The following is a 16,778-nucleotide window of genomic DNA, read 5'->3' as shown; positions in this document are numbered from 1 at the left end:
TTTGGGAGGTTTACATTATATTAGTTTTGCTATTTTCATTTGGTTATATCTATTAACGTTTCGGTGTTTATAGGTTGTAAATGATTTAAGGTCTGGGCGTTCCGGATGACGGTAACTCAAGAAAAGCTCGTTGAACACACATAATTTCCAACGCCCATATTCCATCCCGCTGCTGCTTGACTGTTGATCCCCAATGAAATTCTAATCGTTATTCCTTGATTCTTTGTTATTTAACATTGATGTTCTGAATCCATACATCAACTTGTCTATTCATAAACTATAAACGGTCAAACACGGTGCAGCAAGATATGCTTCATACAGAACCTCAAGTAGTGTCACATATATATTAGATAGCCTATACATTTGGGATGGGAGTACTTGAGTCAATGATGGAAAAAAGTTTTACCATGAATTGGAAGATCACAAGCAAAATATTTGATATGCCACCAGACATCATCAGTGAGTAGCTATAGGACAGGACTAAATCACACAGAGCAGATATAACAGAACAATAATATATCGGACATACTACACATGTATAATACTGTTTATCCCCAGTGGACTATACGACACTTATTATACACTTTCTAAAATAATGTATTATACTAAACAAATAACATTATATTAAAACAATATATATTAAAACAATTGAGGGACAAAAAACTTACCGGCCATGCTTATTCTCCCAGATTTTCCTTTTTGGTTTTTTTCGAAAATTCAAACAAATATTAAGGTATTCGATATATATATATTTATTAGTTAAAAAACATTTCACGTTTACATAATTGACAACAAATACGAAATATAGACGGAAAAAAAAAGAGTGGAAAAGTGCCCTGATGATATATACCTGAGGCGGATCTGGATAAAAGCATACACCGCATAATTACATGAGGTACAAAGAGGTTTGTCCTAAACTTTTTGGCAAATTCAATAAAAGATATATCTCAAAGAAAAATTTAACAAATTTAAAGAGGGCTTTCATTGCCCTTCTTATTCAAGGGTTACTGGCTGATAATGCATAAATACACACTATATTATATATTTGTTTAATGTTGTTTTCCTTAGAGTAAAAACCCAATATTAGCCTTTTAAGATTAAACTGTTTTATATATATACATATATATATATATTTATCTGTCTTGAATTCAAAAGGGAATAACTAATTACGGGTTTATTCAATTTTTTTGTCTGGCATACCTGTGTTCACAAAGGCAAAATACTATAATTGTATTTTTTAAAATAAAATATGATTTTTAAGTAAAATACAAAAACTGGTAATTGCACACGTGAAATGAATATTGAAAATTCACTTCTCTGACATACAATGAAAAGTCAATATATAGTTCCGTGTATTTTGTACTTGATTTAACAAAGTATAAAAATAGAAGCTAATCTAAAAAAAAATTAAGTCTGATTAGTTTGACATACAACAATGTATTCAATAAATAGTTCATTGTCTTTATAAGTTCAAAAGGTAAAGAGGCAGTAGACGGAAGACCATCTTTTGTTGCTAAAAAGGCTAAGGAATAATTATAAAAAAAGACAACGACCCACACCAAATGACCAGCCAGCTGTTCCATGGAGAAATGAACATGATGAAGAGAATGATGAGGAAATTACAGAAAAATATAGGATTTGTCAACTTTCAACTCAAACAGCCCGCACTATTGCAACATGTGTTGAATTAGTAAGCCGAGGGTAGTTTACTCCAAACAGAAGGTACACTGTTTAAAGTATATAATTTGTTCAATAAATATTTTATTACAGGAAGATTTGGCAATATGTATTATTAAAACGTGACATCATCCATTGTGTCTGAAAAAGGACAATCATGGGCAATAGCATTAAAAACAGCACAAAATCACCCTAGCTTCAATCAACCCTGACATAGACAGATCAGCGACAGATCAGCAAATGAAAGTTTATGTTTACTTATATGTACATGTATATCATATCTGAAGAATATGAATAGCACAGATCTTTCAGTTTAAACTGTATTCCACAAGTATATGTATACTATTATTTTATGGAAATAAAGTTGTTTTCTTATTCTTTAATTGTCATGAATATGCATGAAATAAATGCCACTTGAAGTTTCCTGTTTATACACAACATCATTAATGTATGATATGTTGAATGTACTAGCTTTAATACACAAGCTAGGACTGTAATTGTAAATTAATAAAAACTTTTTTTTTTTATTTAGATTTCAACAAAGAGGCAAAGAATGAGTTTGGCATTGTTAATGTCTGAGTTTGATTTTTTCCTGCGGGGCACCACTATTGCCACCAAACCATCCCATGAAAAAGTTATTGGTTGTGCGAAACCGGCAATAAGTTGTGCTGCCCCAGTTGAGATACCATACTATGGTGCTCAATTGGGGCCTGTTGATTTTTGTGCTTTTTGTGGGGGTGAAAAGGCAGATCCAAAAACTGACCGAAAAAAAAAACTGTATTGCACATATGTGTAAAGTATGAGAACAAAGGGCTCAAGGCTATTGTTGCTCTACCATACGGAAAATAAAATTAATATATTCATACTTTGAATTTACTCTTTGTCAAGACCAATATGCTGTCAGACAGGAATTTTGCAGAAAAACTATGGGGAAGTTAGGCAGTACATTTCATTATACATATAAGAAAAGAAAAGTAATGGAGTGGTCATGAAAATAGAAAAAAGAATGTGTTCTTATTTCCAGTGAAACAACTTCGCATCAGAGAATGATGTGAATGTAAACAGCTATTATTCAAGGTATGATCATCAACGATTTAATAGCATAAGGCCCTATGCCATATAGTAGTCTTGAAATCCTGATAAACATTCACATGCTTTTATATTTTGGTGCATATGATTACTATCATTTGACATTGTCAGGTTCTTGATTTCCAAATCAATAAAAATATTGTCAGAGGAGCAGACATAAACAAAAACAGGACAAATATGTAAACAAAAACCATACAGAATTAAAGTTATCACAACTTCTTTTAGTTTTTAATCTGTGCAGAAAAATTTGTGCCCGTTAAGGTTTAATATTTGACAAAAGTGTGTTGCTTGCTATCTAGTTTTATAGGCGTTGTTTTTGTGTATGAATTTGAAGAGTAATAAGATTGAAAACATGGTCATAGACACCAATTCTTTATGTTATTAATGTCACCTTACATGTATATAGAAGAAGTGGTGTGAGTGCCAATGAGACAACTCTCCATTCAAATAACAATTTATAAAAGTAAACCATTATAGGTCAACGTACGGTTTTCAACACGGAGCCTTGACAAAAAGCTATAGTTTGATACCAGTTTCGAGTAAAAAATAGGCTGGGTGTAGAACAAATATTCCATAGCAAAAACATTGATAAAAAAAAAAAAACAAGACTACTCCTGCCTGCCAGGTCTTGAAAATTTTCCCACGCCCTGGCCTTTTTTATGTAAAATACTCAGAAAGTATACACTTGAGGAGTATTGAAAGAAGAGATAGCGGTTCTAAAAGATAACCGTTCTATATTGCACGAGGTTGCTATCTTTTTATATTGATGTTTATGTTTATATCCGGTTATGTGACCATCGACAGTCTTCGGATGTCATCTCGATAGTTAATTAGAAGGTGTCTAGACTACAATACACACGAACTTTTAATAAATTTTATCGAGTACATGCATTGTCAACTGTTTATTTCAGACTTATTGTAATTTGGCTATACGTTTTATTATGTTATAATTAAAAGTAAGTCAAATATCTTTATTGCAGATATGTTCCACTCCAAACTTTTTTGTCTTGGTTGGGGGCCCGCCACCCCCATTTTTTTCGAAATCTTGGATCTACATGTGGTTAAGATAGAGGGTCCAATATACGTTGACAAGTCAGCTGTCAATAAGTGTTATTGTAAGTGTTACTTGTAGAGCTAAATTAAGTCTGGTTGATTATTGAATTGGTCATGAATCGAAAATGAAAACGTTATAATACACATTTGTAGCACACGAAAATCGCTCATTACCATGATTACAGTGGATGCCATTTATTTATCTACAATTCATTTAAAAAAAATGAAGATTAATTTGTATTTATCGAACTGTGTTTCAATGAGATTTAGCAAACTACGTAAAATATACGGTAATTATTGATGAAAGAATGTATTTTTTGTAATGGTAAAAGGGAGATAATCAGATTTCTAATACAGAAAATACGGCAATAGGATGGGATATTAATTATACGATCTAACGCCAATTATCATTGATTTTAATGTGACACATTGAAAGGTTCAAAAGTTAGATAAAACATATTTATCTACATTATTTTTAATAAGAATATATCTTTTATAAATGATTCTTCCATTTGGAACTTTATCATAAACATGATAAAGCTGTGCAAATGTTGCAAATGTTTAAAAGTAAACAAGAAGTAATTGTAACAGAATGCTGTTACGAAGACTCCCAAACAAAGCTCCCATAACTCGCAATTCCTATGGTCCCATTTCATCTGATTTGAATTTTTGTCCCATACAGTAATATATATGGTTTAGGGGTGGGGATCTCCACCATTTACAAGTATTCAAATAGGAAGGGTGGTGGTGACCCCCAAGGACTTAACCTACATTTCAATTGATTTGTTTTATTGTCCCATACAAGATTATATATGGGTTAGGGGTGGGGATCTCAACCATTCAAAAGTTTTTTAAACATAAAGGGTGAAGCTGACCCCCATGAACTCTCCCTATATTTCATTTCATGTGTTTTATTGTTCCATACTAGAATATATATGGTTTAGGGGTGGGGATCTTGACCATTTACAAGTTTTAAAAAAGAGGGGGTTGGATGACCCCCTATTGACTTCCCCTTTATTTCATTTCATTGGTTTTATTGATCCCTACAAGAAGATATCTGTTTAAGGGGTGGAGATCTGGACTGTTTACAAGATATTAGCATATTCTCAAATTGATCCGGGTGGGGTGACCCCCAGGGACTTCCCTTTAATTTGATTTGATTTGTTTTATTGTCCCCTACACGAATATATATGGTTTAGGGATGTGGATCTGAACCGTTTACAAGATAATAGCATATTCTCAAATTGAATGGAGTGGGGGTGACCCCCAGGGACTTCCCTTTTACATCCTTACATTTGTTTCATCGTCCCATTCAAGAATATATATGGTTTATGGGTGGGTATTTGAACCGTTTACAAGATAATAGCATATTCTCAAATTGAAGGGGGTGGGGATGACCTCCACGGATTCCCCCTTTATTTCATGTGATTAGTTTTATTGTCCTATGATCATTTCTGAAGACTGTGTGTGTTTATCACTTTTAGTTTTCAAGTTATATATTCATTTGAAAATTTTCGAAAAAAAAAATCCATAGGGTTTTATAGTAAACCCCTCCCTTCTTTCGGCCCCAAAAATACCCCTTAAAAGACCCTAATGCACAAACGAACGACTGATGGCTCACCTAGACATATAAGTCGAACATTTTATGAAATCCTAAGTAAATCTGACAAGTGGTTTTGAAGAAACGCTGCCAACAAGTTCATTTTTTAAAGTGGCGGAAGAAAAAGAAAAAGAAGAATAATAAAAATAAGAACTGAGCAAAAACATTAAGTCTCCAAACTTTATAGGTTTTAAATGTACCAATGGAAATTCAACTACAAACCAAATAACATTTGTTCAACTTTCACGTTGGACAGAACATTTTTTCACGCCCCCGCCTGAATCCGCACACTTGAAATTGATGTAAACTAGAAAATACACGTTATTTGTACTATATTTATGTTCATATCATATAGAAAACCGCGAAAATAATTGAAACATTGGGGAGGACTTAAAAAAATTGTCCTGTCCCAAGGTACCTATGACCAATCGTTGTTTCCATTAAACCTACCGAAACATAAACCGAAACAAATTGTTGAAGCCAAAGGAAACAGTACGCATAGGTTAGTCTCGGAGTCGCAAAAGTGAGACAAAATATAATAATGAACTTGAACATCAACTTATAAAATCGTTGATTACTGAATTAGACATAAGAGATGAAGGTTTGGGAAAACTCGACTGCCAATGAAAAAAGCTTTATTGGATAGGGACAGACATTTTACCTTGCAACAGGCCACCTACGGGACCTCAAAGAGGTGTTGCGTGGGTTCTTAACGTGCAAAATGTGTCGCACTCTCTTTATACGAGGCATCGAACTTTATGTCTCCATTCAGACCTGATTTGGCTGCTTACTATACATCCTACACACCAAACGGAAGCCCCATTTTGGCAAGGGTTTAAATGCCGATTCCCCAGTCTCCCTTTAGGAGGCTTACCTTATATGGGTTTTGCTATTTTCTTTTGGTTATATAGCTATTAACGTTGCAGCGTTTATAGTTAAAAATATTAAGGTCTGAACGTTCCTTATGGTAACTACAGAAAAGCTCTTTGAACACACATAACTTCTAAAGCCCAAATTCCATCCCGCCGCTGCTGGACTGTTGATCCCAGAAATGTATTATATTTTACAAATAAAATTATATTAAAAAAAATATATATATTAAAACAAAAGAGAGAAAAAAACTTACCAGCCATTCTTTTCCCCCAGATTTTCCTTTTATTTTTTACTCAAACAAATATTAAGGTATCCGATATATTTTAAATACCGGTAGTATGATTACTATAAAATTTGAGCAAGGTACAATGTATCAGTAGATACGATACATACACTAAGAAGCCTACTACTAGTAATTACGCCAGTTTAAAAATAGCTACCTGTACAATATATGTCTATATTTTATTATGTTAAGCAGGAACATATATATTACTGTTCCCCGGCCAGTGTTAAGTGACAATTGTTTTCTTTTTTTGCATTGTAATTTCATTCTTTCAGAATATTTCTTTACATAAAAATTGCAATGAGATAAAACAAGTGGAATAATTGAAAGGCCAATGTAATATTTCAGATTTACAATTTTCTTTACAGAGATAACTCTTTGAAAGCGCTTAATTTTTAAATCACTTTTATCTATGCCTGTACTTATTTCGGTAAGCTTTTTTATGAATCTATTTTTCAACAGACGTATCAGTTATTTACTTTCTGATTGTTTGATTGTGTTTAAGGTACAAAAAAACGTATGTGTGATCAATATCTTTATTTATAGTCCCAACTCTCAAGCTATTAGATCCCAGGGCAATGAATCTATATTATACCGGAACTAATATATTCATAAAGTATAAATGAAAAACACAGTTAGGATGGAGTCCATAAAGTCAATGATGAAAAAGAAGTTTACCATGATTTTTCAAAATCATAAACAACCTAGTAGATATACCAGCAGACACCATCAGTGATTAGGACACGATTAAATCAAACGAAGCAGATATAACTTAACAATATTGGATCAGATATTCTTTAATTATTTCCAGGACCAATGCAACGAAACTGGAACTTATCACCAGCAACTGTAGTTAAGACCCCCGACCTGATATCGTTCTCAATTTAAAAAAGTTCAAATATAGTGTATCTTGTAAGGATCCAAAATTTTAGCAAGTACGTCTTGATGTTCTCATGTGTATAATATTTTACAGGCATTTCTTATGTTTTTGTAAACATAAGGCATATTCTAAAATGGGCCAATTTAATGTATTGACTTATCTTTACAAAATTTAGTATTTTACAAAATGCCTGAACTATTTTATGAAATAGAATGTTTAAGTTCACAAAAACTGAGTCATGAAAAAATAAAGCAACACAACAGTTTTATCTATAATAACTACTGCATTTTAATATATTTTGAGAGCAAATACTGTACAGAAATATTTTGAATTCCCACAAGTACTAAACTTGATTATTATTTTTTTATTTCATCAGATATTTTTAAACAAAATTGATGAAACCTGGACCATGAAATTTCAGCTCTGTCAATACCAAAACGTTTACAAATTATGGGGTTTCGCAAACAACACAAACATGACTATCTTTTTTTACGTGCTTCATAGAGATTCGAAGTATTATTATGATTGTGATTAGATTGACTTACATCATTTACCTAATCAGAGCATGCACGTGACTAAGATATTTGCATACACAGACAAAATTTACTCACATGAATAATTGCTCATAAATCTTAAATGAAATTCGCGTGAATGTTTACCTGAGATTCACCTCAAACTAGCTTACATACCGATATCTCCTTTTGTACATAAAATACGTAAATTGAGATACACATGAATTTCACGTTAACTTTGCACAAAAATATTGGTATTTTTCTAGGTTTAATTTGATTGAATTTGAAAATTTAGATGTTATTTGAAATACGTTTTATTCAAATTCCACGTGATTTTCACATAAAATTCACGTGACTTTTACATGAGATTCAAGTGAATTTCACATGAACTTATTTCAAATAAGATTCAGATATCTTTTGAGTAAATGTATTTCTCCATGAAATAGTGTAAGCAAGATAGCTATATATCATGTCTTTAAAGAAATATATATGATACAGGGTAGTTTTTTTTGTGTCATTCATACATCAGTGAAAAAGGTGGGGTACGAACTTTCAGTTGCTCACCGTATCCACAAAAGTTTGAAGTGTCCCTCCTCCATTTAAATTATTTGCTAAAATATTTACACAATATTTACGTATTATGAGGTGAAATTCACATAGACTTCACATAAGATTCACATGAGAATTTAAATTCAGATGAAATTGATTTGAGTGAACTTTTCCTGTATAGGAGTTGCATGTTGGATTCTTAAATGTAGCAGGGGACGCTTTCCTTTTGAATGCACATAGTAAACTACTGTCGCCGTAAATCATTATAAAGTAAAGACGAAATCATTAGAATAACAAGTATACCGAACTCCGAAGAAGATTCAAAATGGAAAGTCCCTTATCAATATTCTTGAGGGAGTGACGTGGACGATACTGATATCTCTACTTCACAACCAAACACGACCTTGTATGGTAAAATCAATACTTTACAGGAAAATTCCTTTCACGTTGCAGCGTGAAAAAATTGTATTGTTTCTTGGGACGTTAAATATGATTCCCTGTGTATAAAGGAAAGTGTCAAACTCTCTAAACATTATTCTCCAAAGGTAGCCTGTTGGATGGTTATATATGTCACTATTCGACATACCTTCTTTCGTCCCTCTTTTCTTTTCAATCGGCTGTATAAAAAGGCTTGTTCTTAGTTCGACCAATTTATTGCAAAACTTAATTATTTGATGAATTATCAATTTAATCTCGTCATAAATAGGCAAATTAAACATATTTTTCATGTTCTTTTTTTTTTTAATCTGGATTTTCTAAAAAAAATGTTTGCATTTTGTTTTATTGGTAGAACAGTCTGTTTTGTCATCATGGCAAACAATCATAAACTTACTATCTGAAATATACAGAGTAAGTAAAAACTTTAAGTAGCTTCAATAAAAAGTGACCATCATATACATGTAAACTTTCTCAGCTTGCATCTGAATAATAAACTTCCCATGTTTTTATAAATCAAATAGCAAAATAAATATAATAGTAACAGTAGAAAACCAATGAAAGCATTGAATCCCATGTAATTCCGCACATTTTGGTTATATACATGACTTTGTAGCTCTTACTTGAGGCGGCGGCGGATTTGCAAATGAGTGTTTTGCAAATTAAAAGTGTCCAGTGTTTTACTGTACAATTAGGTATGTTATGTACTAGATACGTTTGGTCATATCACAATGATGTTCTTTTGATACAAATAGCCTGAAACTGAACAGGCAATTTGTTGAATTTTTTTTTCAAAATGGCCAAGTATTTTTCGTTATTTAAGGTGGTACCTAACACTACAGGGAGATAACTCTGTAAAGTCAGCTTAACGTTTTAATTACGTTGTGTTGTAAAAGGAATATTAAGCTTCTCAATGATCAAAATTGGTGTTTGTCAAATTGCTATATAACCAGTGTAATTTTTCTGATTAAACGGTTGGTTCAAATTTTTTGAAATTTTTATATTTTTGTCAAAGGGTCAAAGTAAATATTTTGTCAAAATTTTAAGAAAATTGAACGAGCCAAATTAATTTTAGTTCAGGTGTTACATGTAGGTACCACCTTAATAGCAATGCCTGTCATGGTTTATAAAGGCATTTTGTAAAGAGGTCGATTTGTTTCGCTATTATGATTGAAACTGCAGTTAAAATGCAGCAGATATCTTTTGAGTAAATGTATTTCTCCATGAAGTAGTGTAAGCATGATAGCTATATATCATGTCTTTAAAGAAATATATATGATACAGGGTAGTTTTTGTTGTGTCATTCATACATGAAAAAGGTGGGGTACGAACTTTCAGCTGCTCAACTTATCCACAAAAGTTTGAAGTGTCCCTCCTCCATTTAAATTATTTGCTAAAATATTTACACAATTGTATTACTTTAACTTGTGTTGTCCGATATTTTCTTTTGAGGCAGGTGTTTATGAATCAGTATATTAAAATGGTAGTTATCAGGGCATTTTCATTTAAAAAAAATATTTTTGGACATTATTTTTGTTTTAGGAAAGGCACCTGATTAAAATTAATGTACTTTATGTTCGAATATAATTCTGTTTCCTTTGACGCAAGACGTAATTTTCCAATAAAGCATGCTATAATTGCTTATTTACGTTGAAAGGGATGTAACTGTAGCATTTTTAACAATCTTTTATGTAAAAAATGATTTTTTCCACTAACGACGCAATCTAAAGAATACATTTGAATAAAACAAAAGTTACTAAAAATATTTTTTATTTGATTACATTGTATCTTGCTGGTTGTTACATATGTATACTGTTCACCTAAAATGACATCATATTCGTAAGTACATGTACTTGGTCAATTTTCAAGGTAGTAAAAGAGACGAAACTTACTGATCGACTTTTCATGTGCATATGCAATAAACATTTCCACATACAACTAAAATATAAATCTTAATAGGTACACGTAAATGTAAAACATCACATTCCTATTACCTTGATAAATATTCAAATCTTTACGTTTTAATTTATAATCGCATATTTTTTCTCTCTCATGTATATGGTTGTCTTTAATCTGTATTTAATGAAAAGGCAATGCCATATTTGTTTACATCACTTGCTTTATGGACAATTTGTTTGAATCACTTGCTTTATGGACAATCTGTTTGCTTCACTTGTACCCAACTGGCGTCACACATTCGGCGTGCACCAGACCTACAGAGAAAATCGACAAAGCCGGTATACGTTAGTTGCACGCCAGAGGAACGATAAGCGATCGTTAAACGCGCGTTGCATACGTTTAAAGTACGTCGAAATGTAAAGGTATACGCCTGGTGAACGCTATAACTAATACCGGCGTCACACATTGGCGTATCTAATTATAGACTTGCATCAGACGTACAGAGATAATTGTCAAAGTCAGTATACGTTAGTTGCACGTCAGAGGATCGGAACGCTAAGCAATCGTTAAGTTTGAAGTACGTCGAAATGCAAAGGTATACGCTTGGTGAACGCTATAACAGCAGGAAATTGTTATGCTGCTTAAATATTTTCATCTAGCTCAAGCGTTTTTCTAGCGTATTCCTGTACGCTTGATGCACGTACATGTAGTACATACGCTACAAGCGCGTTGAAACGCTACCGATAAGTTTGAGACACGTTCAGGGCACGTTGTATACGCTTCAAGATCGTTCGACTTTAACTATAAAGTGTGCGGTTGTGTTTGTTACAAACGCCCCATAGTTAAACGTCCGAGACATGCCGAAAGCACGGATTATCGTCCAAGATACGATCAGGACGCGTCTCAAACACGTTCAAGGGACGTTTTTTCCTTCGTAGCGTGCATTCCATCTACGTTAGACAAACGCCAGGCATACGCCAGCAAACATTACTTGAACGCCCGATAAACGCTTTTATCGGTAATTCGTATATTTTTCCTTTGATTTTACTGCCTAATATTTTCGAGTATCAACGTACTGGCTGTATCACTGAAAATATTAGGCAATACCTTGTGTGACGTCATAATTACCGATAAACAGAATAATAGGTAGTTTCGTTTTTGATACTGACTATATCATGTGGAATATCACAACTCGCCCTAACGGGCTCGTCTAGATATTCCACATGATATAGTCAGTATTAAAAACGAAACTACCTATTATTCTATATAGGTCCGCTTCTCGTATGCACAATACACGCTTAAAGCTCGTTGTGCACACGATACAAATATGATTGACAGGTTGAATGCATCCAAAATTACTAGCGTATTAGCAGCGTACATGATTTTTTACTACGCCCGGCGTACGTCGGAGCTATACGCTGATGTGTGACGCCGGTATAATGTAGACGAAACGCGCGTCTGGCGTATCAAATTATTAGCCTGGTACCTTTGATAACTATAACGTCCGTGCAAATTTAAATCACATGTTTCAAAAGTGATCTTCTAGATTATAAATCCATATCCATAACTGGTTGCTTTTTATGAGAAGCAAGTATCTCTAAGATACAGCATTTAGGTATGATATTTTCAGCCTATAATGTTATATTAATAAATAACATTATCTAACACTAAAAACAATGATAACCGCCTTACAATAAATAACTGAATTCAGATTAAGAAGTTGGTATTATGAGAATAATATTTAGATTATATCTCACCAGTTTTTTGGATATTTACTCGGTAGCAGACACCTTTTTTCCAGGAATTAGGTTATCATTGATATTCCATTAAATATATCTTTGAGAAATCAGTTTCAAAGACTATCCCATCTTTTAGTTTCTAATTCTATAAACTTGTTTGTTTGAATTATCACTTTTTCACTTAGAGTTTATCTGTGTATATAATAGAAAAAGATAGACTTATAAAAGCCAAATGTGTTATTCCCCTTTGTACTATTGGATGATCCGGATCCTTTCAATTAGTACATTTCATATAATTGACGTAGCACTTTCTATATAAAGATACAAATGTATTGAAGGGATGATTGATCACTACGTATTTATCACGTGATTATCTATTCTCCCTTTACATTTCAAATCTTATTTCTAATCCTTCATTCCCGCCAAAAATCTTTGTATTATTCTCCCTTTTATAATTGTTTAATTATCGTTCTTAACATATACGAAATATTCGTCATTGGACGATACAGAATAAATACTCAAATAGTCTCATTGTTGTCACTTACGTACAGATAAAATTACGTTCAGTTTTACATTTTTGTATTACAGATATAAAATTAAGATTGTGACTTTAATACCTTCATCCGAAACGTTTAAACCCAAATTTTGCGAGCCAGGATGTATGAATACAAAGAAGCTTTATAGGGGCTTTATGACATAAGGCAATCAGAAAAAGAATAGGCAAATCACTTTAAAATAAGAAATTATGGAATGCTTGCTTATGAGACATCAAATTTGAAATGAAATAAATGTAAGCAATTGCATGCAATCGAACGGCCTTCTACAATGCGAAAAGAACAAACTGGCCTTATACAATGCAAAAAGAACGAACTATAAAATTCAGCCAAAAAAGACTTAAATTGTTAAATAAATAAGGGCAGAACAAAGTCAACGTTTGTTAAGGGATGTTGAACCCATGTTTCTAAATATTCTATCAATTTAAAAACGGGCAATGTTTACGTACAATGCGTTATGAATTGTGTCTGTACAGAAGCACTCACTATATACTATGCTAATAAAAACAATCAAGAATTAACTTATTTCTTCTTCAAATGATAGCATAGACAATGATCGATCAATATATATTTTTGCGTCATATGTAATTTATTAGAAACATTAGTATTTTATAAGCATGATATGTTGACTATTTAGTGCCCGTTCCGTTAAACTATTTACAGGATTTTTAAATTGAGATGGTGTTTTGTATGCCACTGCGATAAAATGTCTGTGGCATATTAATTTACACCTGTCCGTCCGTTCGTTAATCCGTCCGTCCATCTGTCCGTCCGTCCGGATAAAGGTACATTGTTTTTCAGGCTACCTCCTACAGTTTTGGAGGTACAGCTTTATTATCTTGTAGGATGTTTATACACATAATAGAGGTGTGCAATGCGACAGTTGCAGGATTTTTATTTTTTATTTTTAAATATTCTGAAATTTTTATTTGTACTTTTATTGGTATTAGCTGCATAAAGAGATTATTGTTTGTCCGGCTATCTCCTCCTACATTTCTGGAGATACAGATTTTTGATATTCTTCAGGATGTTCAAACACATAATGGAGGTGTGCATGACCACATGGTTTTGATTGTTTGATACTAGCTTCATAAAGATTGTGCATCGGACTACTAACACAAAGGTTCCTGGTTCGATTCCCGTTCCGGGATGAAAATTTCAGGGATTGAATTTTCGGCTCTCCCTTGACACCATTTGCGAATAGGGTCTTGAGGAAACGATGATAGTCTGTCGGAAGGGGACGAAGGCTGACCCTTGTTAAGAGAGAGCTAGACATATCTCTTGCAAGTTAAAGACACCCTTGTAGATTTCGAAAAGGGCGAGATAATGCCGCTACAAGATAGCACTTGCACCCGCAAAGTGGAAAGGGATTAATATAAGTTGCAAAACTTGTTTCCATATCCACTATAAATAAATATGTTTAAAACTAAATAAAGAGATCATGGTTTGTCCAGCTATCTCCTCCTTCAGTTACATCATCATACCTAGTGTATAATTTCCTCTGGTAAGGTGGGGGCATCATTTGTAACAATTTCAAATTGTATCCCAACATCAGTGTTTGTCAAATATAAAATATATGGTCGGAACTTCACTCAGGAATATGCAATAGCACAAAAAAAGTAGTAGGAGGAGGAGGGGAGGGCATTGCCCATATGTAGTTTAATTATATAGATGTTCACGATTTTACGTGTACATCAAGTTCGAGGACTACTATACTACAATTGTTTTTTTAAATGGAACTTTTACACAACTTTTGCAACTTATAGCACATTTTATGTTACGTTTAAAGTTTTCCGTACCCAGAAAGCATGCTGCACCATTACGAGAGAAAGTTTTATGTTTTTGAAACTAAATCAAAAACTGAATTTTCAGATATTGTACATAGTACGTGTATGAAGTTGTCTGTTTAGTTAACTGGTAGTTGTTTTTAGTTAGGTAGACATTTAAAACGCGATATATTTCCTGTATGTATGTGAAATCGTTATCAATATTAGGATGCACTCGTAAACAAATATACAAATAGTTATAAAATGACCAATGAATCAATGCTTGATAGCGCCACCTGTGAAATAAGTATCAAAGTCTGTTAATTGCACTGTATATATCTATTAACTTACAATGACGGATCCGATAAGTACATTTTGTGGTTTTTGCTGCTCGATAGAACAGAAAAGTACATTTTTCTTTTGAAATTGTGGTTTGATTAATTGCCAACAACATCACAGATTTACATATATCTTATAAAGTAAAATGTTTACAACAGTTTCTTCTGTTCTTTTTACATATAGATTATAGAAATTGTAGAAGACTAAATTGAAAAAAGATATAAGTCATAAATACTGAAAACTATATAAGAAAGGGATGTTTATATGCTGATGATGCAAACAGACATGCAATTAAAATATGAGAGAAATTACTCAGATTTTGTTTTTATAATTAGGCAGTTGTTCTCCTAAAATTGGTTAAATTAACTTTGTTTTAATTGAGAAAAAAAGGGATCGACAGTCTCAAATCTAATACTTTTAGGTAGCAAAAGGATGCCAGCGTTTATCTCAAAATCTTCATAACGTTTTTAGTATTACGCTAAATCCGTTAGATGTGTACTGATTGATACTTAAGTCTTTGAGCACATGATTTATCTGTAAGTTGCAACTTTGGGTATTCTTAGGCAAATAACAAAATCTAGAATTTAAAATTGATACAATAAGTCAGAAGAGTTAATAAGGAACAAAATAAGTTAAAAGTATCTAATCGAAAGAAAAAAGATTTAGATTTTGCTTAAATTTAGATAAATGAATTTTTTCCATTGATGTTTTATTTAGAATGAAAAACTATTTTAAATCTGTTTTGATACTTCTGACTTAAAGTATCAATTTTAAATTCTAGATTTTGTTATTTCACCTAAGTACATCCCTAGTAAATTAATTTAACAGAAATAAACTGCATTCAAAAGTATGCATTTATTCGAAATGCAAAGGATTTTCTTATCCCAGGCATGCATAGATTACCTAGCCGTATAATTGGTAATTTTTATCATTTTGGAATTTTTAGTTCTTCAACCTTATACTTGTTTGGCTTTCTAACTATTTTGAGCTGTGCCTCACTGATGTACGGAAGCCGATAAGGGCCATTCAAAAAAAAAAATTATGTCGTAATTACGACGTAGCATGTCGTAATTTCGACATAACATGTCGTTATTACGACATCGCTTTGTCGTAATTTCGACATAACATGTCGTTATAACGACATCGCTATGTCGTAATTTCGACATATCATGTCGTAATAACGACATCACTATGTCGTTATAACGACAAAGCTATGTCGTAATAACGACATCGCTGTATATAAAAGAATATGTATTATGATTGCCAAGAGACTAAATGACACAGAAATTAACAACTATAGGTCATCATAATGCCCCCAATAATTAGAAAAGCCCCACATAGTCAGCTATAAAAGAGGGAGATACCAGAGGGAGAGCCCCCGAAATGCTGTTTGGCAGACAATTAATTATTAGCTCCCTTGGTAAAACTCCAAATTTCATATTTAATGTATTTCATTGTTAAATAATTTACATGAAGCTTAATAAGTATATATTTGTTAATTGCATAGCTTTTGCTATTTGAATTCACTGG

This window comes from Mytilus galloprovincialis, chromosome 9 (assembly GCF_965363235.1).
Source record: "Mytilus galloprovincialis chromosome 9, xbMytGall1.hap1.1, whole genome shotgun sequence".
Taxonomy (NCBI): Eukaryota; Metazoa; Mollusca; class Bivalvia; order Mytilida; family Mytilidae; genus Mytilus; species Mytilus galloprovincialis.
Note: the sequence above shows the minus strand (reverse complement) of the source record.